We start from the raw sequence: 23,578 nt of genomic DNA on the forward strand, positions 1-23,578 counted from the left end.
CGCAGCTCGGTTTTTGAAAGACCAACACTAACACTGCAAGGCTGGAGGGCGGGGAGGGGGCGGGTCGCGGTGGGGGCGGGGCTGGGGCGGGGACGAAGAGGCCCAGGAATGCGTCGGGAAGTGTAGTTTCAATACCCTCAGTAGCGTAGCTACCCAGGCTCTGCTTGTGGAATGTGAACTACAACTCCCAGGAGTATGCGGGTCCTGCCCGGGAGTACATGCGCAGTGAGCGCCGCATTGTATCCTATCAGGCGAGGAGAGGGTGATGTCACCTGCGAGTTGGTAACCTACGAGCGGCTGTGAAGGAAACTGTTTAACCGGATCCCATTGTACCCGGAGCGCAGAGCCGCCTTTTCAGCATGCGGGGGCTGCTCAGGTAAGGGGGACGTTCCGCGTCGCCCGCCGCACTCCTTCATTAAGTGGCACCAGGAGGTGGCGCGGGGGTGGGCGTGCTTCTTCGGGCCCGGTGCTGGGTTAGCGGCGCGCCCTCCCACTGCCTCCCCGGAGCTCCGGGGCCAGTAGGTAAATATTAAACCCGTCCTTCAGGTTGAGTCTGGGTGGGAACAAGACCTAGACAGTTCCCGGCTGCCAAGCAGGGTTTGGGAAAATGGCTGCAAGCGCGGTGCAAAGCAAGGCGAGACCGGGGAAAGGCGCCCCCGGGGACGGGGGTGCCTCCCTTTCTTTCTGAGGTGCTCGGATGCCAAGAGAGCCGGCAGGGTACCACTCGCCGCCTTGCTGCTGACACCCCGGGGCTGGGGCGCTGTGGGTCGTGGCCTTGGCTGAGTGCTGAGGGCACTGCTGCTGTCGGGAGCTGCTGGTCCGGGAGGCTCCGGGAGGGACAATCCCGAGGCAGGCTTGGTAGACTCGGAGGTGTAGACCGAAGAGGAGGGACTCGTTTACTCGTTCGCGTCCCAGCAGAACCCCCACCATCCCGGGCACCCTCACCTCAAGACTCATTCGAAAGGGATGGGGTGACTGTAATTTAGGCAAAGTTGGAAGCTAAAGGTCTCAAACCAGAAAGAGGAGGGAAAGCCGCCTTGCGGAAGGAGTGAGGGGTGTTGGCGGACAGCAGCGAGGGGCGGCTAAGCAGCCTGCGGACCGGGTTCGAGGCGCCAAAGAGCGCTCCCGCCTCCCGTCCCTCTGGGTAGGGCGCATCTTGGTGCCCATTGCACTGATGGCTCCCTCGACGAAGAACACCTGAGCTGGGACAAAGCGTCTGCTCGGAGCGCTGGGCTGGGACGTGGTAAAGCGGTGGGGAGTGTCGAATTATCTAGCGATACGACTCGCAGCGGGGCAGGAGAGCTGGGTAATCGCTTTTCTCAGCTGGTGGTGAAAATCCAACTGCTTGTGATCCGCTTGGAGACGTGCGCGGCGCCCGAGAACCCTATAAAGTCCTCTGGATTTCCTTTCCCTAGCACTCTTATCCTTTCTCTTACTTGTTCATCAAACCCTTGCTAAAGGCTCTGTTCTCAAGTTAATCGCAGCCTGCGATTGGAGTGTTCTGTCTCTTGCGCCCATAAAATATTTTAGGGGACCCAGGAATAGAATACACTTCAACCCCCGTTCCCCACCCCGCCTCCCATCTTCACCCGCAGGAGAGCATCAAGAGTAAATGCCACCCGTGACCGTTTTGCTCCTCTTGAGTTGGTAGTTTCTTGAGACTCGAGAAGGACCTAGTGAATTGAAGTGGGGTTTGCCTGCGAGATGAATCCCGTTGCCATGGCGACTCCTGCCGTCGGAATCTTAACTGCTCCCACTGCTGTTTCAATTCAGTGTGGCTCTGCGGGCAGCTGGGAGGGCGTGGCCAGTAGGTGTGGTTAGATGCTCTCCCTGGGCCCAGCTGTGCTCTCCTAGTCACCGGTTTCACAGCACCGGGCTCTCTCCATTCTCTTGTAAATAGCTTGGACACAATTTTTGGACCCCCTTCCCTGTTGCGTCCCCATACCTGGTCTCTCCACCTCCCTCCCCAGAAAAAGCTGTTAAGAGCCTTTGCACTGAGGCAAACTCTGAAAATTACAATCAAAAGATCTTTCTCCTTTCAGGCTGATCTCTCATTTCAAGAAAATGAAAACATACGTTTTCCTAATAACGTATATTATAGTGCTGTAGGCCGCTTTCTCCAGGAGGGAGTTCTCCTCTTTTATGTGTGAAGAGAGCTTCCTGGCCACCAGTAAAGGTCCTCAATTTGCCCTAGGTGCAATTCACTGGAAGTTTTTAGGGACAAGTAATAACTGAAATTGAATTCTGGAGGTCACGGCTATCCCTTGTGGTTCTCATGAAATCTAAAGACCCGTCTAGAGGATGCAGATCCTTGAGAGGGTTGGGATCTAGGAAGCCTGGGTCCTGCTCTCGCTCTGTCATTACTGGGTTCCCCATTCTGCGGTGAACCCTCTGCCTCTGGGGACCTCAGTCGTTGGTGATGTGGGAAGAGGGGCACAGCAGTTTTCCTAAAGTTGATTTTCGGTATAAAATCTTGTGACTCTAAGAAGGAGTTGTTCATTGTCTTTTATTTTTCTCAAAGAAATCTGAAGATGAGAGTTTAAGCCCAGCTTCTGACACTGTGACATCGGGCTAATATCTCTGAGCCTTACTTGTATGGCAAAATAGCCCGACTTTTCATGGTAATCCCTCAAAGTGGGCAAGGCAGCTGTATTAGTATTTATAATATTAGTTCTACTACTACTATTATCCCAGTATCTGGACTTCTTTTTATCCTTTTATTGTAGAATTGTTTAGATTTTGACTTTTTATAGATTCTTGTTGAATGCAGTTATTTGTAATTTAATTGCATTAAGAGTAATTGAATTATGCAGACATTTTGCCTACCTTCTGCTTTCATTTCATACCAAAGTGGATTATCACAGACATTGCAGTTAAGGGGGGAAGGTATATATCTGCTAGCATCTATGCGTGTACATTCATGTGCAGGTAAATGCTTGGGGTTGCTGTGTGCCAGGTGGTTGACATTCATCATCTTGTTTTAAGTAGGTGGTTACATCCCCACGAGGAAACAGGATCAGAAATTTCACTCACAATTTTTGTCATAGAAGTTAGCACTGACTGAAATCTCCTTCAGTTATCTCCTTACTTCTGACTCCCTTTAATTCTGATAATGATTCCAATGTGTGTGGGTTTTTCCCACTCCGTGAAGGTCTTTGAGAGCAGCCTTTGTCTTGTCTATCCCTGTCTATCCAGCATTTAAAGCAGTGTTTGGCCATTGGTAGGTATTTTATAAATATTTGTTGAATCACTACTGACTAGTAGAACCATGATTGGAGATCCAGGATCTATATTCTTTCCACTGATAGTTTTGTCATCAGTTGTAATGTTCCTCTTAGTTTTCTGTCAAGCAGTTTCATCTCAGCATAAATCAAAACTCCTGTGTAGCATGTGACGTGGTATAAACGGCCTTCCATGTGTTTGAAATAGTCAAACTGTAACTATTTGCTTTTGGAATGTATTCACTCACAGAGACTTTTTCCCCCTATAATTAATTCTTTATACAATTCTTATTACCCCAAACCAGACATTTCTAGATTTCTCTCTGTTGTACTGTCCTTGGCCCAGATAACTTTCCCAGGAGGTAAATGACAGGGGAACAGGGAGAGAGACCAAGGCAAAGATACCTAGAGACTTTTGCCAGGCTGCCAGTGGCCCCAGAGGCACCATGTGGGTAGAAGAGTGGGCAATAGCTCTCTCATTTGGGGTGGGGTTGTTCTATAAACAGGGGTAAGTTGTTCAGGCTGGCTGATGTGAGAGGGGAACAGGGTAAAAGACATTTCTCCAATATTTGTAGCATTCAGTTATCATCCAGTAAGTTGCATTCTGTGGGTTTTCCGAAGTGTAAATTAGTGAGGAGGTGTGATAGTAAAGAGGGTGCAGTGGGTCATGTCCTTGGGTGGTGCTTACAGGAGCTCAGTGAAAAGGTGCCAAGGAATTTGAACCCTGGCTTTCTTGCTTTGTGGACATGCCTCTGGGTGTTAAGAATTTGTGTGTCTGCGTGTGGTTTTATTTGAGCTACTTTGTTTAAAAGGCTGCTTTTAGTGTTGATACTGTGGTCATCAGAACAAATAAGGTGTTTACAAACAAAACATAGTTAAGACTGAAAGTGTTTCACTTTGTAAATATTTGGGGGATAGTATAAAGAGTGGCTTTGGCTTGAGAATCTTGAGGTCTTCTGTTAAATTACTTAAAAACTTACAGCTGTTGGATCAGGAGAAACAAGCTTTTCCAACAAAGTTTGGTACCACTGAGGGCCTTAGGTGTTTGGCTCAGGAAATAATCCCAGAGCCTGTGACTTCTGTGGGGCCCTCCCTGGCTTCGTGTCATGCTCCTGGTATTTCCAAGTGTTAAGTCTATCCTTACATTTCAGGAAACAAAGCAACTTTGCCAACTTAGGTTAGCAAACTAGTTGAATCTTTAGAGGGGGCACCAGTCAAAATGAAAATTCTTCTGTTTTGTGATTTTTCTTCTTTGGACAAGGAATGTGGACTACTGTCACTTCTTTTGGCACCATAATTTCTAACTTGGTAATGGAAGGAATCTTTTAAGTGAATGTATATCTTAAACACTTACCGCATCAGATGATAGTGGTTTCCCTGAGAGCTTGGTTTAGAGGCAACTGCTAGCACAGGTAATATTTCAGAACTTGGTAAGTAGGGCTTTTTCTGTAGATTGGCAGGGCTGGGTCGGGGGGGGCAGGCTGGGGCTGTCCTAGGATACCTCTGTTGAGGATTGTGCTTGGAGTGGCTGAGTGGCTGATAGAGATTGGAATTGAAGGATGGCTCTGAAGTGCCGCTCCTCCCCCTTCCTTCAGGCTACCACTTATTGCCTCCACTGAAAGAGGGACAGATGACGATGAGATGCAAGTTGATTTTGGTGACCTACATTCCACTTGAGCAGACTATTTCCACAGCAAAAAAAAACCATTTACCATTGTATTTTCTGGCATCCTTTCCACTGTTCCAAAAACAGAGAAATGAGCATTTCAGAGTGAGTTTGCATTCATAGTACACATATCTAAAAGTGATTTAAATGTTAAGTCCTAGGAGCATAGCAACAAGCACACAGAGCCTGAGCACCCCCCCTCCCCTGCCCATTAATCCATTAATCTGAGGTTACCAAATATACCCTCAGCCTTGGTGAGCTTATTTTCCCTGCTGATGTTTAAGCACACCTGGTTTTTACCCCTATCTGTGACTTTCTGCAGTAATGGCTCCCCTCATCTGGAATGAACACTCTTCTGAGCATCTGAATTCTCCTTGTGCTCTCAGATCCAGCTTGAGTGCCATAGCTTCTGGGAAGCCTTCCCTGCCTGTCCCTCCGCTTTCGCCACCACGCCCAGCTCCTTGCTCCTTAGCGCCCTCAGCCTGACCACGCAAACAAACACTCATACCTAATGTGATACGAACCGTCAAGGGATGTGAGGTGCTAAACTTGGGTCAGGCCTTTCCTAATACTTTACATGAGCTTAACTATAGACTCCTCCACAGCTGCATGAGGTAGGTACTGTTATCACTATGTTACAGCTGAGGAAACTGAGGCATGAAGAACTTAAGGAACTCACCGAGCTCAGGTCACACAGCTGGTAACTGGCAGACCCTGTTAGGGACCCAGGCTTCCAGTTCTTTACACCCCCCCCACTATTGCCTTGCCTCTGGTTTTCCTATATGTTATTCTTTTCTCTCCATTGAGTTGGGGGAATCACAACTTCCTTTGTGTCTCTTGATTCTGAAACAATGCTAGGTCAACAAGTGCTGGGTTGATTAAGAGTAAAACTGCTTTTTCACTTAATGGTTTCTTAGGGTCTGATTTTCTGGAACAGAAAATGTTGTATGAGATTTAAAATGTTGCATTTGTTTATTTGAATGTTAAGAATTTTTGAACTCCCTCCCTTTTGCTTTGTGAATGATGGGCAAATTATTCGAAAAAGGAAATGCTCTTAAATGCCATCTCTGAATCTATGTGGAGTTTGTCCAGCATTAGACCCTCTTGTTAACTGAGATAACTTTTCAGTAGGTTGAATCCCTTATCTGAAGAAAGCCCTTCTCACCCAGAACAGGGCCACAGAAGCCTGTCTTGAGAGTTAAGACTCCCGTAACTTCTTAGCTTCCCAACTCCCTGTTGTCTTTTAACATAAATTGTGAAAGCTCTTTTGAAAAGAAAATGAAAACTTGAGTAGTAGTCAAACACGTAATCTAATACTGGGTATCCTTACACATTAAAATAAGCTTTTTCCCCCCTCACCTTAGAAGAGAGACTTACTTTTACAGTGGAGCAAATCTACAATTGCAGTTCTTTTAAACCATAGCCACTATTGTGAATTAAATGTGGAAAACTAGGCAAGCAAGTTCAATTTCCAGTGTAGTTGGTGTGATTTCCTGACTCACAATAGATCTTTTACTTTTGGCTTAACACTGGATATTGTGCCACTTTGACAATATTTAATGAAGACAATTGAATAAAACACAAACTGTGTCATTTAGAGAAATAATAGGAAAGTTATGCCCTAACAGCATATTGCCAGGAAAGGAAAATGAAAACAAAAGACTTGTTAGCCCTTAGGCTGCTCAAACGTAATATTCATTTAACAGACATTAGTTTCAGAAGCTTTTTAAAATTCGTCTTGTTACATTTCCTAAGTATGTCATTCACCTTTAGTAATAACCTGAGCTCATTCTGTTCTATAAATTGCACCAGGATCGGAGTTGAAGGTTCCTTGTACTTCTGCCAGGCACACAATTAGGGACACGCATTAAACTGGTCTTTGTCCTCTTCATTTCTGAAAAAAATACCTTCTGTACGATTGGCAAACATTGCCCATCTGATGGACTGTCTGAATTTAGACTTCCAAGTGTAGATAGCCTAGATCTGATCTTTGGGCATTGTCTGGGCAATACAGATGCCCATCTTTTGTTTTTTGAGATGAGTTCTTATATTCTGGCTTATTGGCTAAGCTCAGTTTGTTAGTGACGTACAAACCAGGTCAAGGGCATGGGTTAGCTTTGCCTTGTCTTGGAGGCACCAACTGCACCTGTAATTCTAGTAACTCTTTTTTTTTTTTTTTTTTAACTCATCATGCTCTTGGTCACAAAGGACACTAGACAGTGGAGGATAGACCCTGTGGATATATCAGTGCATAGCCATCATCACTAAGGGCAAAAGATGGTGCCATATTATAAAATGAACTGATGAGGGTCTTAGTTTTTTCAGACCCCATAAGTTAGAGGTAGGGCTTCACCAGCAGTTTGCCTAGGAACTATGTTTATGCTTCTGACAGGTGTCCTCCTGTGAAGAGTGTGGGTCAGGACTAGGGGCAGCTTCCTAAAACATAGCCTTGGTCTTTTCCTTCCCTTTCTTGGGGGTGTGACCACAGTCATTAGTGTGTGTTTTGGTGCCCATTCTGGGCTTCACTCTTCTCCCATAAAATTCTGCAGATTTGCACCCTGGAAGAAGAGTGAAGGATCGTGCCCAACATCATTCACATGTGTCTAGGCTTAAATTTGTATTTCATTCATAGAGATTTGGTAAAACTGAGCAGTGAAATGTCTAGACACGAATTAATTTAGAAACTACAGTTCTGTGACAAGAGGGTTAGGCTAGGGACCCTTCTAAATCCTGAGAATTTACTACAAAACTTATTGTAAAACGTTAAAGGAAATGAAATGGACAAATCAAACCATTTAAAGGTCCTTGCTGCATTCTCTACTCTTGAAAGTTGGTGAAATTTTGAATATAGAAAATGTCATGGTTTTGGCCAAGGTAAATGATTTAGGAATTAAAAAAAAAATGCTGCCACAGTTACCCCATGTTAGCGGTGGCTATTTGAGTTAGGATGATGGTGGCAAAAGAAACAACAATAACATTTCTGTTTGTTTCCCATTCTGTTTGTGTGTGGCAATCTAGTTTGCATTAGAGGTTCTCCTCCCCACACACCGCTCCCTGCTCAGCACTCAATGGTCATTCAGAGTAAAAGTCAGAGAGGGTGTGGAATGAATCTTGCTGGAACTGAAGCTGATAGCTAAGACTTCATTATGTCCTCAGAAGGTTAAATGAAAGGCATGTTATTATATTTTTGTATTTTTAAAATCAAGAATAGAGATTAGATTGGACTAGAAAACTTCTGTGACCCATTTAGGGCTTGACACTCAATGAGTAGGTGACACTTCCAACTACAGTTCCAGGAACCACGGCAAGAGACTGCCTTGTTTCATATTTTATGCTAAGGAAGTGAGTAAAAAAACAATTTTTTTTAAGTATATAAAATTTTTAGTTTGACCCAATTTCTTTTCTTTTCCTGTGACGGAAGGTACCTTTCTTCCATACCCCACCTTTTCCTACTATACTCCTTGGATTGCAATTTGAGTCTGAAGGACCAGTGACCTACTTCCTTGCTAGGAACCTGTCTGTGGGCAAAGGGAGACCGTGGTACCCTGTGGCCAGGTTCCATACCAGGGGAGCCACACTCACCGACCTTACAAATGGTCTTCCCCCTTAACCTCCGACTTAGAATAGGGAGCTTGTGTGGCAGCAGAGAGGGGATGGCTTACATTTTAATTCTCCCAAGCTCAGATTGTTTTTCTGATGGAACAAGTTGGGGGAAGTAGGTGGAAGGGAGGACAGAGGGAGTTATTGGGTTTCACTTATCTTATCATTTGTTTCCCTCTGGATTGCCTTTGTTTATACAGGTCAGGAATTCCTCCAACAGAAAGTATGCATCCACACGGGGATGTTCAGATTGGGGCTTCCTTCTCCTTGTGCTCCAGTTGCTGACTTGGCTTTCCCCTCTCCAGCTTAATCTGAAAGGAGGGCTGGAAATATTTAACCTGCTTTAAATTTTTCTGTTATATGAAAAAGAGATCCTAAAACAATGACTTGGGGCAAATGGATTAATGATTTTTCTGTCAGGGAAAGGGGATGATGCTGAGTAAGTTTAACATCTACGTATAACTTACTTATGTTGGTTGAGAGTTTAGACACGAATGTTTGACACCCTGAATAAAATCCCTTCGCCTTTTGGTTGCTGCTTGGCAATTGTACAGAGGAAAAAGAAACACCATTTGATTTTAGGTTTAGATTTGGGTAATCTTGGCCATTCCTTTAAACTTTCCTGGGCCTCTGTTTCCTCATCTGTGAAACAATGTGAAAATTCTAAAATTTTATGAGAATGGTTTCATCTTAACATAATGACCTCACTTATATGGCGCTGTGTAACGTTGATGTAATGTCCACTGAGTTTCCCTATAATGGAGATCAGTGTGGGGGAACTCTACTTTTTCTCCTTCAGAATTTCCAACATTGGTCTCTGCTCTTAGCGCAAGGTTTCTGAGACCCTGTTCTTGGCTGGAGCTAAACCCTCAAGATCTGATCTCTAATCTGCTTAACTAAACAGCTTCTAGTCACGTTCTCCAGTCCTGGGGCTTAGGAAATTCCGTAGGATATAAGTAAGGGATGAGGCTAGATGGTGTCTTTGCGTGACCATCCAGTTCTCTTTAAATTGATCATCTCCTTTAAACCAGAATTTGATTACCACCATTGCCACACAGGATGGATGTAGCCAACAGTCATGTTTTATTTGACCAACACAGTGTTATTTTTAAAAAGGGAATGGTTTTATCGAGCATTTACACTCTAATTTGTCACTGACCTCACAGCACCCTAGTGCCTCATACACAGCCACTTTGTTTATGTGATATTTCTTTACCTCCTTGGCCCTTGAAGGCATTTGAGTTTTCAATCCCCGTTTTAAACTAAATTAAATTGCAATAAGAGTCTCTTCAAACGTTTATCCAGCACTGGGCTGGCAAATGACCCAATCCAGGGTTTCTCAATCTCAGCATTTTAGGCATTTTAGGTGGGATGGTTCTTTGTTGTTGGGGATTGTGCTGTGCATGTATGATATTCATTAGCATCCTGGGCCTGTACCCTCTAGATGCTAGTAGCAAAGTTTCCCCCAGCTGTGACAACCAAAATGTCTCCAGACATTGCCAAATGTCCCCTGGGGAGCAAAATTGGGCCCATTTGAAAGCCAGGTGACAGATTTTGGATGGCCTGGGAATTTTAAACATTGGACCAGGCTTGGATATTTAGGGGTAAATTGGAATTCATCTGGGAGACCAAGCTATCCTGCTGTTTTTATTTATTTGGGTAGTTGGTTAGAGCAAAGTGAAGGTCAGTGGATTAGACTCTTCAGGGTCACTTCTCCATTTTTCCATGACCACTGCCTGGGAGGCCAGGCATAGTTTAAGGACATGTCCTTGGTCATAACAAGGGACTCTGTGAGACACTGACGCTGGGTCAGGACAAGCCCACCAGCGCTAGCGGGAAAACAACTTTGAAGCCCATAGGCTGTGTTGGTAGGTCAGTAAAGTTATCTGTGGATAAAGAAGATGAGGCTTTGGGGAAAGAAAAGATCATCTCTGTTGTTATTATCAAACACCAAAATGCTTAAAAAAAAAGAAAAAGGCATTTGCCTTTAAAAATGACAGTTTAGGGCTTCCCTGGTGGCGCAGTGGTTGAGAGTCCGCCTGCCAATGCAGGGGACACGGGTTTGTGTCCCGGTCCGGGAAGATCCCACATGCCGCGAAGCGGCTGGGCCCGTGAGCCACGGCTGCTGAGCCTGCGCGTCCGGAGCCTGTGCTCCGCAGCGGAAGAGGCCACAGCAGTGAGAGGCCCGCGTACCGCAAAAAAAAAAACAAAAAAACTGTCATTTTTTTTTTTTTTTTTTTTTATCTCAAATCAGCAGTGAGGGAAGAACTCTGAAAAGGATTAGCAGCAGACTGATGTCCCCCTTTTTTTCTCTCCCTCAAAAAAGAATGTCTGTAAAACTTGACTCAAAAACTTGGGCTTTGGCAGCACTCAAACTTGCCTTGTCACTCAGAGTAAGTTTCCGATCAGACTCATCTCTGGCTTCATAAACATGAGGCAGATTTGTTTGTTGCAAATTTCCTAACTTGGCCTATGCCATGGGCCATCGTGGAGGATTTCAAAGTCTCGTTATAACTACCAAAGGTGGGAAACACAATAAAATGGCTCCGTTTACTTGGATTTTACTTAGAATAATCAGATTAGATCCAAATTTCTATCAAGCATATCAGAGGCAAGTGAATAACTAAGTTAAGGGGAAAATATTACATTGAGCATTTTATGGACTATCTCATAAGCTATGGAAGTGACGCCTTAAAGCATCATTTGTTTATTCACTTGGCAGGTGAAGAATGTTTTGATACTGGGTGTGAGCATATCAGAATGCTGTTTTAAATTCCAGATTTTTCCCTTTGGAATATAGAACTCTTGTTTTACTAAATAAAGCTCAGATTATCCTCTGTTTTCAGCTTCTGAAATAAACAAATTACATTGTGCAATAGGTGAAGACTCTCCCCAGTGAAAGATTCTTTGCTTTTCACTGCAAGTAATTTCATGTTTTGCTTATTTGGATCATGTCCACGTTTTCAAAGGAATGTTCCCAGCATCACTTATAGGAAGCAATGCTCTACAATCCCAAATCAATTGTTCCAATATCTGTTATTCCTGCAGATCAAATCTTTTACCCTCAGCTCTTTTCTCCCCTAAATGCTGATTTTGAGTCTCAGATGGCCAGTGTTTTCTAGTACTAGAGAAAAATTTGTTAGCATGACATGTTGTTAAAGAAAGAATGACAGCTAAAAACAAAAAAAAGCAGAATACGGGTTGTTTTTTTTTTTTAAGGATGATGAAAATGTTCTAAAATTACTTATAATGGTTACCAGTTTGTAAGTACACTAAAACCCCCTAAACTATGCATTTTAAATGAATGAATTTTATGGTGTATGAATTATGTTGAAACAAAGCTGTTATTCCCCCCCAAAAAAAGAAGGCTGAAAAGAATCAGACTAAGTAAAACCTTGGAAACAGAATTTTAGACCTTGGGGATAATATCTTTGACTTACTTTTCTATTTCTTTTCTTCATGTACGTCTCAATGTTTTCTTTAAATAAATAGATGTATAACATGGACAAAGTGTAGTTGTGATAATTCCTCAGGACCACCTGAGCCATGGGAAACTTTGTTATAATGGAATTTTGTTGTAATGGAATCTGGCTCATATTCTTCTCATACCTCCTAATTGTGAGCTAGGGCATTAAAGGATAGAAAGCTTTGCACTGTTTTATACCTGATGTGATGATAAGCTAAGGTTTTGGTGATATGTTTGGCTTAGTCACAATTTGCTTTAAACTTGCTCCATTTGATTATTTTGCAGGATTTTTCTCCTGTAGAAGACTTCACACTGTAAAAAGCACTCAGGTATATAATCTTGCCTGTAAAGCTAACCGTGTGTGTTGGACAAAGAATATTTCATTTATAAGGGATTATGTAGCTCAAGGTTTCTCAAATTTGGATTCATGATCCTTTGAGAAATACTGCATTAAATGTTAAGTTGCTGAATGTTTAGCTACTCACTTGGTGCCACTGGGGTCATAAACTTGTGTAGAGGTAGACTTTGAGGTACTATTTGGGTATAAGGTGCTTTTCCAGACATATTAGTTTTATTGCTGCATAATGAATTACCACAAATTTAGCGGCTTAAAACACCACCAGGTCAGAAGTCTGGGCAGGCTGTGGCTAGGCTCTCTGCTCAGGGTGTCTCCTGGGTAAAACTCACGGGTCAGCCAAGGCTGCAGTTCTCATCTGGGGTTCAGAGGATTCCTCCAAGCTCTCTGGTTGTTGGCAGAATTTATTTCCTTGTGACTATAGGACTGAATACTCCTAGCTGTTGGTCAGAGACTGCTTTTAGCTCCTAGGGGCAACCTACATTTTATGCCACATGGGCCTACACTGGAAGTTCACACGAGGATGTTTGGTTTCTTCTAGGATGTTTGATTTCTTCTAGGTGTCTTCTTCAATCAGCCAGAGAAGTGGGTGATTTTAAGGTCTCACCAGATTTGGTCAGGCCCACCCTTTGACCATATAATATAACATAATCACAAGAGTGATAGCTCATCATATTCATAGGTTCCACTCACCCTTAAAAGGTTATGGGGCATCATTTAAAGTTCTGCCTTTCATACCAGATAACAGAAATTATGCTAATATACTATTGATGATTATTAAGGTGCAAAATCCAAAATCCCAAAATGGATGACACTTCACAAGTATGCTTCAGGACCCCCTCTGTCTTTTTAAGATACCTCCCCCTCAGATTTATTGCTTTCCATTCCTGCTTTTCTTTTTTCAAGTAGAGTGAAAATGAAGATTAAAAAAAAAATTTGTTATTAAAAGTTCCTACACACAAACACAGAATGACTAATATAGCTAATATGAGAATCCTCCATATACCCACAGTTTCACCGGTTATCAGTTCATGACTAATCTTTCATTTCTACTGCCAACTACTTTCCATCAGCTCTGGGCTTATTTTGAAGTAAATTCGAGACATTTTATAATCTCATCTGTAAATATTTTAGTATTTAGTTTATGTCCAAAAAAATCAGGACTCTCTTTAAAAACATAACTGAAATGCTATTATCATACCTAAAATAATTTGTATTATTTCTTTTTTTTACAAGTAATACATTTTATTAGAAGTTGAGTATCTGTTAATTAGCATGCAGCTATATAACTTACTATAAAGCCACTACAATTCAAACATTGTAGCATTACTACATGAATGAACACATACAAATTAAACAGAAAAGAATATCCACAAATAGTTCTAAGTATGTCTGAGAAGTTTGATTGTGATAAAGTGAAGTTATAATCTTTAAAATTGATGCCTAGAAAAATGCACAGCCATTTAAAAATATGGAACGCTTCACGAACTTGCGTGTCATTCTTGCACAGGGGCCATGCTAATCTTCTCTGTATCGTTCCAATTTTAGTATATGTGCTGCCAAAGTGAGCACTGAATTATTTCTTTAAAATTACCAAACATTTCATCAATTTTCAAATTTACTGTTGATTTTTTAAAAAGTGTTCAACTGAGAATTCCAATAAGGTTCATACACTGAATTTTTTTTTTACTGTCCGTTAAGCCTCTTTAAATCCCATGTAGTATTTTTCCTTGCAACTTACTTGTGAAAAGAACTGGATTATTTGTCCTATAACATTTCCTTCACAGTCTGGCCCTCATGGTACAATATCTCTGTTTCCCCTTTTCCCTTTAAATTAGGTAAAATGAAAGTAACTGATGCCGTGGACCAATCTGGTCACTAGAGGTAGAAAAGCTTATTTGGTAAACAGAATGTGTAGCTATAGTTTACTAGATACATGTGTGTATAGATATTTAGAGATATATTTGGGAGTAGAGCAAGTATGTTAGGTTTTTCAGATTCCTGTTACTGAGAGCAGTCTAAGTGTTATATACTTAAAGTGAGTGAATTAGTGCAGTTTAAATTCTTACAAAAAATATACCATATACAGATTCATTAGGTGATACTTGGATTTGTTTAGTCCTTCAGCCTAAGTGTTTTTGTTAAGTAGAGTTTTAGCTTCCATAAAAGGAAAAAAAAATATTTTTTGAGGAGGAAGGTATTTCAGTGTTAGTTTTGGAAAATAACCAGATTTTTATTTTTTTATTATTTTATTTTTTTTACATCTTTATTGGAGTATAATTGCTTTACAATGGTGTGTTAGTTTCTGCTTTATAACAAAGTGAAACAGTTATACATATACATATGTTCCCATATCTCTTCCCTCTTGCATCTCCCTCCCTCACACCCTCCCTATCCCACCCCTCCAGGCTGTCACAAAGCACCGAGCTGATCTCCCTGTGCTATGCGGCTGCTTCCCACTAGCTATCTACCTTACATTTGGTAGTGTATATATGTCCATGCATCTCTCTCACTTTGTCACAGCTTACTTTTCCCCTCCCCATATCCTCAAGTCTTTATTCCTGTCTAACCCCTAGGTTCTTCATGACATTTTTTCCCCTTAAATTCCATATATATGTGTTAGCATATGGTATTTGTCTTTCTGACTTGCTTCACTCTGTATGACAGACTCTAGGTCTATCCACCTCATTACAAATAGCTCAATTTCACTTCTTTTTATGGCTGAGTAATATTCCATTGTATATATGTGCCAAATCTTCTTTATCCATTCATCCAATGATGGACACTTAGGTTGTTTCCATCTCTGGGCTATTGTAAATAGAGCTGCAATGAACATTTTGGTGCATGACTCTTTTTGAATTATGGTTTTCTCAGGATATATGCCCAGTAGTGGGATTGCTGGGTCATATGGTAGTTCTATTTGTAGTTTTTTAAGGAAACTCCATACTGTTCCCCACAGTGGCTGTATCAATTTACATTCCCACCAACAGTGCAAGAGGGTTCCCTTTTCTCCACACCCTCTCCAGCATTTATTGTTTCTAGATTTTTTGATGATGGCCGTTCTGACTGGTGTGAGATGATATCTCATTGTAGTTTTGATTTGCATTTCTCTAATGATTAATGATGTTGAGCATTCTTTCATGTGTTTGTTGACAGTCTGTATATCTTCTTTGGAGAAATGTCTATTGAGGTCTTCTGCCCATTTTTGGATTGGGTTGTTTGTTTTTTTGTTATTGAGCTGCATGAGCTGCTTATAAATTTTGGAGATTAATCCTTTGTCAGTTGCTTCATTTGCAAATATTTTCTCCCATTCTGAGGGTTGTCTTTTGGTCTTGTTTATGGTTTCCTTTGCTGTGCAAAAGCTTTGAAGTTTCATTAGGTCCCATTTGTTTATTTTTGCTTTTATTTCCATTTCTCTTGGAGGTGGGTCAAAAAGGATCATGCTGTGATGTATGTCATAGAGTGTTCTGCCTATGTTTTCCTCTGAGAGTTTGATAGTTTCTGGCCTTACATTTAGGTCTTTAATCCATTTTGAGCTTTTTTTTTTTTTTTTTTTTTTTTCTGTACATGGGCCTCTCACTGTTGTGGCCTCTCCCATTGTGGAGCACAGGCTCCGGACGCACAGGCTCAGCGGCCATGGCTCACGGGCCCAGCCGCTCCGTGGCATGTGGGATCTTCCCGGACCGGGGCACGAACCCGTGTCCCCTGCGTCGGCAGGCGGACTCTCAACCACTGAGCCACCAGGGAAGCCCTGAGCTTATTTTTGTGTATGGTGTTAGAGAGTGATCTAATCTCATACTTTTACATGTACCTGTCCCGTTTTCCCAGCACCACTTATTGAAAAGGCTGTCTTTTCTCCACTGTACATTCCTGCCTCCTTTATCAAAGATAAGGTGACCATATGTGCATGGGTTTATCTCTGGGCTTTCTATCCTGTTCCATTGATCTATCTTTCTGTTTTTGTGCCAGTACCATACTGTCTTCATTACTGTAGCTTTGTAGTATAGTCTGAAGTCAGGGAGCCTGATTCCTCCAGCTCCGTTTTTCATTCTCAAGATTTCTTTGGCTTTTTGGGGTCTTTTGTGTTTCCATACAAATTGTGAAATTTTTTGTTCTAGTTCTGTGAAAAATGCCCGTGGTAGTTTGATAGGGATTGCATTGAATCTGTAGATTTCTTTGGGTAGTAGAGTCATTTTCACAATGTTGATTCTTCCAATCCAAGAACATGGTATATCTCTCCATCTGTTTATATCATCTTTAATTTCTTTCATCAGTATCTTATAATTTTCTGCATACAGGTCTTTTGTCTCCTTAGGTAGGTTTATTCCTAGATATTTTATTCTTCTTGTTGCAGTGGTAAATGGGAGTGTTTTCTTGATTTCACTTTCAGATTTTTCATCATTAGTGTATAGGAATGCCAGAAATTTCTGTGCATTAATTTTGTATCCTGCTACTTTACCAAATTCATTGTTTAGCTCTAGTAGTTTTCTGGTAGCATCTTTAGGATTCTCTATGTATAGTATCATGTCATCTGCAAACAGTGACAGCTTTACTTCTTTTCCAATTTGGATTCCTTTTATTTCCTTTTCTTCTCTGGTTGCTGTGGCTAAAACTTCCAAAACTATGCTGAATAAGAGTGGTGAGAGTGGGCAACCTTGTCTGGTTCCTGATCCTAGTGGAAATGCTTTCAGTTTTTCACCATTGAGGACGACGTTGGCTGTGGGTTTGTCATATATGGCCTTTATTATGTTGAGGAAAGTTCCCTCTATGCCTACTTTCTGCAGGGTTTTTATCATAAATGGGTGTTGAATTTTGTCAAAAGCTTTCTCTGCATCTATTGAGATGATCATATGGTTTTTCTCCTTCAATTTGTTAATATGGTGTATCACGTTGATTGATTTGTGTATATTGAAGAATCCTTGCAATCCTGGAATAAACCCCACTTGATCATGGTGTATAATCCGTTTAATGTGCTGTTGGATTCTGTTTGCTAGTATTTTGTTGAGGATTTTTGCATCTATGTTCATCAGTGATATTGGCCCGTAGTTTTCTTTCTTTGTGACATCCTTGTCTGGTTTTGGTATCAGGGTGATGGTGGCCTTGTAGAATGAGTTTGGGAGTGTTCTCCCTCTGCTATATTTTGGAAGAGTTTGAGAAGGATAGGTGTTAGCGCTTCTCTAAATGTTTGATAGAATTCGCTTGTGAAGCCATGTGGTCCTGGGCTTTTGTTTGTTGGAAGATTTTTAATCACAGTTTCAATTTCAGTGCTTGTGATTGGTTTGTTCATATTTTCTGTTTCTTCCTGATTCAGTCTTGGCAGGTTGTGCATTTCTAAGAATTTGTCCATTTCTTCCAGGTTGTCCATTTTATTGGCATAGAGTTGCTTGTAGTAATCTCTCATGATCTTTTGTATTTCTGCAGTGTCAGTTGTTACTTCTCCTTTTTCAGTTCTAATTCTATTGATTTGAGTCTTCTCCCTTTTTATCTTGATGAGTCTGACTAATGGTTTATCATTTTGTTTATCTTCTCAAAGACCCAGCTTTTAGTTTTATTGATCTTTGCTATCGTTTCCTTCATTTCTTTTTCATTTATTTCTGATCTGATTTTTATGATTTCTTTCCTTCTGCTAACCTTGGGCTTTTTTTGGTCTTCTTCCTGTAATTGCTTGAGGTTCAAGGTTAGGTTGTTTATTCGAGATGTTTCCTGTTTCTTAAGGTAGGACTGTATTGCTATAAACTTCCCTGTTAGAACTGCTTTTGCTGCATCCCATAGATTTTGGGTCGTCGTGTCTCCGTTGTCATCTGTTTCTAGGTATTTTTTTATTTCCTCTGATTTCTTCAGTGATCACTTCGTTATTAAGTAGTGTATTGTTTAGCCTCCATGTGTCTGTATTTTTTACAGATATTTTCCTGTAATTGATATCTGGTCTCATAGCGTTGTGGTCAGAAAAGATACTTGATACAATTTCAATTTTCTTAAATTTACCAAGGCTTGATTTGTGACCCAAGATATGATCTATCCTGGAGAATATTCCATGAGCACTTGAGAAAAATGTGTATTCTGTTATTTTTGGATGGAATGTCCTTTAAATGTATCATTTAAAGCTTGTGTTTCCTTATTTATTTTCATTTTGGATGATCTGTCCATTTGTGCAAGTGGGGTGTTAAAGTCCCCTACTGTGAATCTGTTACTGTCGATTTCCCCTTTTATGGCTGTTAGTATTTGCCTTATGTATTGAGGTGTTCCTATGTTGGGTGCATAGATATTTACAATTGTTATATCTTCTCCTTGGATTGATCCCTTGATCATTATGTAGTGTCCTTCTTTGTCTCTTCTAATAGTCTTTATTTTAAAGTCTATTTTGTCTGATATGAGAATTGCTACTCCAGCTTTCTTTTGATTTCCATTTGCATGAAATATCTTTTTCCATCCCCTTACTTTCAGTCTGTATGTGTCTCTAGGTCTGAAGTGGGTCTCTTGTAGACAGCAAATATATGGGTCTTGTTTTCGTATCCATTCAGCCAATCTGTGTCTTTTGGTGGGAGCATTTAGTCCATTTACATTTAAGGTAATTATCCATATGTATGTTCGTATTCTCATTTTCTCAATTGAATAACCAGATTTTTAAATTGTGAAGATCATGAAATAACTGCTTTTCTTTAATAGGACTTTGCTAGTTATTTCATATCTGTAGGCTCTCAAAAGACAAGTCCTTTGGTCTCAAAGAAGGTGATGTATATTTTAAATCCTAACCATTGGAATATTCTATTTAAAAAAATGTAACAATATTGTTTTAAAGAGAACAATTTTATAAGACTGCCATTGAAGGAAAGTAGAAGAGGCTGTCTAGTTTAAATTTTATATTGGAGGAAATATAGTATTTGGTTGAGAAAAGTAAAAGCTTAATTAAGAGCATAACTTAGAATGGGGCATACAAAATTTTTCTGTAAAGGGCCAGATAGTAAATACTTTAGGCTTTGTAGGCATGCTGACCCTGTCAACTATTCAGCTCTATCATTGTAGGAAAAGCAGCCACAGACAATATGTAAACAAATGGGTGTGGCAAGTTGGGAAGAACTGACATCTTGACAATATTGAGTCTTATCCATGAACATGGAGTATCTCTCCATTTATTTAATTCTTCTCTCATTTCATTCACTACAGTTTTGTAGTTTCCCTATATAGATCTTGTACATTTTTTGTACATGAATACCTCAGTATTTCATTTTTGGGATGCTAATGTAAATAGTGTTGTTTTTAATTTCACTTTCCACTCATTCATTTTTGGTATACAGGAAAGCAATTTACTTTTATTATTAACCTTATATCTTGCAAACTGTTTTTTTGTAGATAGTTTTTACCAAGTTGAGAAAGTTCTCCTATCCCTCGTTCACTGCAAGTTTTTATCATGCATGAGTGTTGAATTTTGTCAAATACTTTTCCTGCATCTGTTAATATTATCCTGTGATTTGCTTACCTGGGGTAAATACCACTTCCTTTTGGTGTATAATTCTTTATACATGTTGTATTCAGTCTGCTAATATTTTGTTGAGGATTTTTGCATTTATGTTCATGAGCAATATTGGTCTGTAGTTATCTTTTTTAAAATATCTTTGGTTTTGCTATTAGTGTAATGCTGGTCTCATAAAAAGAGTTAGGAAGTATTCACTCTGCTTATATCCTCTGAAAGAGATTGTAGAGAATTGGTATAATTTTTGCCTTAAATATTTGGTAGAATTTACCAGTGAACCCATCTGGGCCTGGTGCTTTCTGTTTTAGAAGGTTATTAATTATTAAACTCTCTGGTTTGGTTAGTCTTATGGCCTGTAATGCAGAAACTGTTTGTAGATAGTTAATGTTAAAAGAATAATTTTCAAAGAGTTTAAAAAGTAAGATTCTCACAATTATAAAATGAACATGTCAACAATTTTTTTTTTTTTTTTTTTTTTTGTGGCACGCGGGCCTCTCACTGTTGTGGCCTCTCCCGTTGTGGAGCACAGGCTCCGGACACGCAGGCTCAGCGGACATGGCTCACGGGCCCAGCTGCTCCGCGGCATGTGGGATCTTCCCAGACCGGGGCTCGAACCTGTGTCCCCTGCATTGGCAGGCAGACTCTCAACCACTGCGCCACCAGGGAAGCCCAACAATTTTTATTTAAATTTTTAATTAGTGAAGGAATCAGTAAGCTGTCAAGACCAGTTCAAAGGAGAATTTGAAGAGCATATATATGTCTGTCTGTCTATCTATCAGTCCATCCAAACAGCCACTATCAGAAATGCTGGAATAAATTTGCTAGTGGATACAAAACTGATTAATATCCTAAAGGGCTATACAATGTAATATTTTCTTTTATACATTTACATAAATCAATTTTATCTTTGCCAGACAAAATCCATTTGCTTCCTTATAGATAAAAGCCATTACATTACTGTGTGTTTTTTACAAGTTAATTCCTACCCCTACAGAGTTGTGAAATAGTCTGGCCCAGCACATTCTCAAACTTTTCCATTTCAGGACATTTTGACCCTATTAATAATAATATTGAAGACTCCAGTGAAATTTGTTTAATATACAAATCATATTGGAAATCAGAATTGAAACACTATTTATTTATTACTTCCAACTTTTGGCTATTGTTAATAATGCTGCTATGAACATGGGTGTGAAAATATCACTTTGAGACCATGTTTCAATTTTTTTGGATATATACCCAGAGGTGGGATATACCCAGGGCCTGAATCATATGTTAGTTCTAACTCTCTTCCCTAGCAGCTCTACCATTTTACATTCAAACCAACAAAAGTACACATCCTTGCAATATTTATTTTCTGTTGTTTTTTTTTTGAATCGCCATCCTAATGGGTATGAGTTTATTAAAACTTTCAATAAACTTCTTAGATGACAGCATTTATTTCCATTTTATGTACAGTATAGGGTAATCATTTTCCTAATGTCTTCCCATTAAAAACTATTATGAACATTTTTTTTTCTTTTTTAGATTATTTTCTTAGGATATATTTCTTAGAAATGAAATAAATGGGTCAAAAGATATAATTTTAAAGTTTTTTATTAAGTCCCACCAAATTGTCCTCAAGAAAGGTTTTGCAGGTTGATGCTGAATCAGGATATTAAAGTGTCTTTAATTTCATGTCTATGCTGTGAATATCATTATCTTACAATTATCTGTGATTCAACAACTGACAAATGCTATCATATTGTATTTTAATTTGTAGTTAAAAATTTTGTTAAACAGAACTTCTCTAGGCCATTTGTGTTTTTCCTTTCTCAAATGGTCTATTTGCCCATTTATCTATTTAAATCCCAGTGTTTTGAAGAGATCATAAGAGATTAATTAGCAATGCAAATATGAAGCCACAAGGACTTTACACACATGTATAAATAATCTTGGAACCCCTTAGCAGAAAACTTAAGAGATCTCAAGGCGCATTTTAAAGTGACCTGAAGTATTTCTCTGTGATTAACTGTCTCTGGCTACAGATTTGCATAATTAATTATGTTAACAAGCCCTTTCCTCATTATCTGAAGGGAAACCTTAGGTCAGCTCCTGCCATTTTGTGGCCAATTTGCAGTTCCTGGAGTTTGGCTCAGTGGTTTCTTACTGTAAGTGGTTTTTCTGCTGGTAGTGAGACTAATATAGAAGGCTTTTCTGAAGGCAGAGAGAACAAGGGAGATGATATGTAGTTTTTCCATTGGACTGAAGATGTTTGGAAGAATAGGAGGTAGAACAATGAAATAATCCAAATATTATGAGGAGGGAGGCAGAAGTTTACATTAGAATGGTTTATGCGATTAAAGAAATGTTATACCCAGTTCTTTTTGTTTATATATGGTGTCGCAAAACAGATACTCAGCTGCTTAGCTAAAATATTTAAGGCATTGCCTGTACAGCACCTAATGTTACAATAATGCTGTACTCATCACAGTCTGATTGTCTTCATGTCGATATATCATAAATCAGTATGGTGGGAATGTGGCTTTTCTCCTACATTTAAGCACTTTAGGTTTGTTTTAATTTAAACAGAAAAAAAAAATTCTCTTCCAGGCATTGAGAGAGAGGTTCGTGTTTTGAAACTAATTTTAGATAGTTATGGTAACCCGTGATAGAATATAACGCTGTGTTTCCTAGTACATCCCAGCACATTTTAGAGAAGACCACCTATTCAGAATTATTATGGTTCTGTTGACATATTTTTTCTGGAACTCTGCTTTGAGGCACTGTGGCTGTCCATCTTTGTTCAAGAAGTAACAAACGAACAAAATGCACAACACATTCTATGGAGCTTTCTGGTAAGGCAAGTGTTGGCAGGTAGTCCCTATGTGTTTGTTTGGGAAACATGGTTTGACCCAGTGGTGTAGAGGTTATTATGAAAGGATTCTCTGGAGTAAGGACCAAGATCTAGGGGAGAAGGTCACTTTTGCATTCTCCTCCTTGAAACATCAATTCATGACGTCCTAGCCTAGAAAAGGATATTTCTCCCCAGCTCATTAGTTAGTTCCTAGGCACCATTCAGATCACAAATTGACCGATGGAACAGAATTTCCGAGAGTACCAAAGCCTTTCTAAGTAAAGAATCAGACACTTCACTTGGACGTTCTGTGGACAAATGACACCTCTAATGTAAAATGGACTATGAAATGTTTTGTCTTAATTTTCTATCATGTTTTATTGATTTGCAATGGCAAAATCTTGTGAAATATCTTTAATATGAAACAGAATAGAGTTTATAAAATCTTTTATTCTGTGGCTGATAAAATCCTAGGCTAAAATTATTCAAACATACTTTTCTATCAATAGTTAATGTTTAATAATGTAGGGCTTCCGTGGTGGTGCAGTGGTTAAGAATCCACCTACCAATGCAGGGGACACGGGTTCAAGCCCTGCTCCAGGAAGATCCCACATGCTGCGGAGCAACTAAGCCTGTGCGCCACAACTACTGGCCTGCGCTCTAGAGCCCACGAGCCACAACTACTGAGCCCAAGTGCTACAACTACTGAAACTTGTGCGACTAGAGCCCATGCGCCTAGAGCCCATGCTCTGCAACAAGAGAAGCCACCCAATAAGAGGCCCGTGCACGTCCACGAAGAGTAGCCCCCACTCGCTGCAACTAGAGAAAGCCCATGTGCAGCAACAAAGACCCAACGCAGCCAAAAATAAAAATAAATAAGTAAATAAATTTAGTTTAAAATATATATAAAAGACTGCTCTGTCATTTTCTGATTCAGCCATTCCCTGTTAATTCTTCTTATAA

The 23,578-nt window shown here is 40.2% G+C and overlaps 1 protein-coding gene and 1 non-coding gene across 3 annotated transcripts in view; one reads left to right on the forward strand and one right to left on the reverse strand.

Moving 5' to 3' along the window:
* Positions 1 to 267: 267 nt before the first annotated feature.
* Positions 268 to 23,578, forward strand: part of DAAM1 (dishevelled associated activator of morphogenesis 1) — a 180,242-nt gene continuing 156,931 nt past the window's right edge. The window contains exon 1 of one of the 2 annotated variants that reach the window (XM_032623414.1): positions 268 to 376. The gene's annotated coding sequence lies outside the window, so the exon portion shown is untranslated. Of the gene's footprint in view, positions 377 to 426; positions 523 to 23,578 lie in introns of those variants that run through there. The other variant, XM_032623415.1, reaches the window with a different exon arrangement.
* Positions 13,774 to 13,880, reverse strand: LOC116750295. Its single transcript, XR_004348991.1, has one exon. It is a non-coding gene; the product is annotated as a U6 spliceosomal RNA (small nuclear RNA).

Source organism: Phocoena sinus, chromosome 2, assembly GCF_008692025.1.
Source record: "Phocoena sinus isolate mPhoSin1 chromosome 2, mPhoSin1.pri, whole genome shotgun sequence".
NCBI classification, from domain to species: domain Eukaryota; kingdom Metazoa; phylum Chordata; class Mammalia; order Artiodactyla; family Phocoenidae; genus Phocoena; species Phocoena sinus.